Source organism: Myotis brandtii, unplaced genomic scaffold (assembly GCF_000412655.1).
Source record: "Myotis brandtii unplaced genomic scaffold, ASM41265v1 scaffold2170, whole genome shotgun sequence".
NCBI classification, from domain to species: domain Eukaryota; kingdom Metazoa; phylum Chordata; class Mammalia; order Chiroptera; family Vespertilionidae; genus Myotis; species Myotis brandtii.
The window spans coordinates 29,695-33,579 of record NW_005358138.1 but is presented as its reverse complement, the minus strand read 5'-3'; positions in this window follow the sequence as shown (position 1 = coordinate 33,579).

Below are 3,885 nucleotides of genomic sequence, written 5' to 3'. Positions count from 1 at the left end.
ACAGTATGTTCCCCTGAACTGGTATCATCTCCTGATGTAACCAGCAGCCCCTCCCATTCTGTTTACCCAAATTTCAGCCTCTCAGTCTGGTATTTAATACCTATTTCTCTTCACCACACTCATTGAAATTCTCTTTTTTGCATAAAAAGAGTAAACAAATTTCAATGTCAGTACGTAATTATCCCTCACATGATATTTTAATGGCTTAGGAATGTTTCACTGCCTGAATGTTTACTATTACATCTAACCAATGCTCAGCTGTTGAAAATGTTGGTTTTTCCAATTTTTCATTACTACAAACAACTGTAAAACAAACAGCCTTGCAGTTAATTATGTTAAAATTTGACCATACGCTTAATTATTTCCTTAGGATAAAATTCTAGTTAATTGAATTTTTGGTTCATTGTTTATACATATTGTTAAGGCTGTTGATGCACACTATCAAATTACCCTACAGATAGCTTATACACATTTACATTCACTCAGCAGAGACTAAGGGATAGTAAAAAAAAAGTATCTCATTGTTATTTTAATTTGCATTTTACAGTAAGATGTGAAACTGTTTAATAACAATGTTACTTTTGCCAAAAATATAGCCAGTTGAAATTATAACACGGCAATGTAGGCAGACCTACACATATGTAAAATACACAGATAGTATTTCCTGTGCATTGAATGAACATACACACATGCACACATATTTCAAATAACTGGCTGATCACTCAGAAAATCAAATAGAGAAATGCCTAACTCCTAAATATTTACCATACAGAGCAGTGTGTTTTCATGTGTGTTTCCAAGCGCCTGAGTGGTTTGTGTAGTAAATTTAGAAGATCAAGACCAACATTTTCCCAGCCATCAAAGAACAGAACAAAATATATATCCATGTGTATGTTTCCTTGGTAACAGGCAAAAATGTTTCTTACTGTGAGCTGTGATCAGAAACGTTTGAATGCCACTGATATAAATAATCTGTGGAATTAAATGCATTACCGCATGTAGTGTGCTTTGTGCAATATACTATTGTTTAGTAAGCACTTGTACACATTTTGGAAGCATTATCATCATTACGCACATATGAATTTGCGTGTATATCATAATCAGGAAAACATAACGCTTTTTAAATGAAAATATGCTTTCTGATATATGTGCAACCTCTGCCATGGGCTTGGGCACTGTCTACTTCTACAAATAGGTGATCCACCCTGAGGGCTTTACCACATTCTCTGTGAAAAGGTTAATTTCTATTTATTGAGTCCTGCTCTACAGTCAGTAGGGTTTGTGAGGCTAGGCTTATGCATTCCACAACATGCAACTGTTCATGGGCATACACGGGAGCTGCCAAGTCTCTTTTGTATCATTGACTCTCCAGATGAGACACAACTATTCACAAGTCAAAGTAGCAAAATTCTCCTAAGTCCAAGGCTTTTCCCTAGATTTTAGGAGGAAATTCTTAGCTCAAAGAGGGATGAAATAGCAGGTGTCTTCGTATTTTCCTCAAGACATTTGAATATATGTAAATCATAAGTATTCTATGTTAAAAAGCACATTGATTCTGCATACATAACAAGCATTCATCACATGATAAATGGATCACAACAGTTATCCTCATTAATCAAAGGCTCTTGGCATGACCAAAGCCAGGATAGTGGTGATGGGCACAGTGAGAAGAACTGGGACAATATCTCCCTATTCCAGTTCAAACCATCTTACTGGGAGACCTCAGGCCATACCCCCCGCCTGGCGGGGCTTGACAGGGGACCTCAGGCTGTGCCCTGGCCCCAGTGCTGGGACAGGGTACCTGAGGGTCTTGACAGGAGACCTCAGGCCATGCCCCCAACCTTGGCGCTGGGCCAGGAGACCTGAGGCTGCACCCCATGCCCAGAGGGGCTTGACAGGGGTAGGGCTGGCCAGGTCTGGGTCTCCTGTGTTTTTGAAGCATGTGGTGGGTGGGGACTTGACTCTAGGTCTCACGGTGCAACCAAAGCCAGGATAGTGGTGATGGGCACAGTGAGAAGTATTGGGATAATATCTCCTTATTCCAGTTCAAGCCATCTTACTGGGAGACCTCAGGCCACACCCCCCACTTGGCGGGGCTTGATGGGGACCTCAGGCTGCGCCCCGGCCTTGGCACTGGGACAGGGAGCCTGAGGCTGTGCCCCCCACCTGGTGGGGCTTGACTGGGGACCTGAGGCTTCACCCCCTGCCCAGAGGGTCTTGACAGGGAACCTCAGGCCATGCCCCCAACCTTGGTGCTGGGCCAGGGGACCTGAGGCTGCACCCCACGACCAGGGGGACTTGGCGGGGGTGGGGCCGGCCGGGTCTGGGTCTCACCCAATGAAGGTGGGGCCGGCCAGATCTGGGTCTCCTGCTTTTTTAAAGCACATGTGGGTGGTGGGTGGGGACTTGACTCTAGGTCTCGCAGCGCGCCCCAGACTTACTGCTGTGTATGTACTCCATGTGAGTGATGTAGGTGCTTATGTAGTTGGGTTCCGACTTATGGCAAAAATCGTGTTACATCGCGCCCTCGGAACAAGTCTCCGATGTAACCCGAAGACATACTATAATAGGCTTAACAAAAGAATAAGAGAAGAAGGGAACAGAGCCTATTCAAATAAATAGTTGAAGAGAACTTCCAAAACCGATGGAAAGAGCTAGCTTCTTGAATCCAAGAAGCAAAGAGAACACTTAATTACCTAAATCAGAAGAAGACTTCTCCAAGATACAATGTATTAAATCTGTCAAAAATTATTGGGGGAAAAAAGAATTCTTATGGAAAAAAAAAGTTAATTGTAAAGGAAAGCCCATGACGCAATCATCAAACTTCTAAGCAGAAAATTAACAAGTTAAAGTGAGTGGAAGCAAATATCCAAACTATTGAAAGAGAAAAATTACCAGCCAAGAATAATATATCCAGCAAAGTTAACCTTTAGATGTGAAGGAGAAATACAACCTTTTCAGATATACAGAGGCTGAGGAAATTTATCACCAGAAAACTTTCATTGCAGGAACTACTCAAAGGGATTAGTCTACCTTAACTAAAGAACAAAAGGTCACAAACCAGGAGTAAGATCGCCAACAAACTTACAGTATGAACAAAGATTTGTGACAACAAACATAAAGGGGGAGGGGGCAGAAGTCAGAATTTGCAAAGGAGGATGGAGATCAGACACATTCAAAAGAAAAAGGATTGCTATATACAGAGTGTCCCAAGACCATGTATACACACTATCAGCTGACAGCTCAAATGATGTTTCTTTCTTTTCAGCCAGATTAAGCTTTGAACAAAAGAAGTTCACCCTAAAATGCTACTGGAAGTTTGAAAATGCAGTTGAAGTACAAAAACTGCCTTTATAATTATTCAAAGTGTATATACATCTTGTACCCCCAAAAATGTATACACATTTTAACAGCTGATTATTCTCTTAATTTTCACTCCTTTTTCAGGTTTAACTGATTTAAAATAATGGTTGAAGCCAGACTAAGCTTTGAACATAGAAAATTTATCCACTAGACTTTTTGTTGTTGTTGATCCTCACCCAAGGATATTGTTTCATTGATTTTTTTAAGAGAGAGTGGAAGAGAGAAGGAAAAACAGAGAGAAACATTGATGTGAGAGAAACACCCGGGCCAGGGAGGAGCCTGCAACCAAGGTACGTGCCTTTTGACCAGAATTGAACCTGGGCCCTTTGGTCCACAGGCTGACACTCTATCCACTGAGTCAAACCAGCTAGGGCTCCACTAGATTTTTTTATAGGTATACATCAAAGAGAGAGTTTATGGTGCAAAGCTGGCAACAGTTGATGAATTGAGGGTGCACAAATAATGAACGCAATTATTCTTGATGTTTGTGATTCCATTATTTCATGTTATCAGCAATTCCTG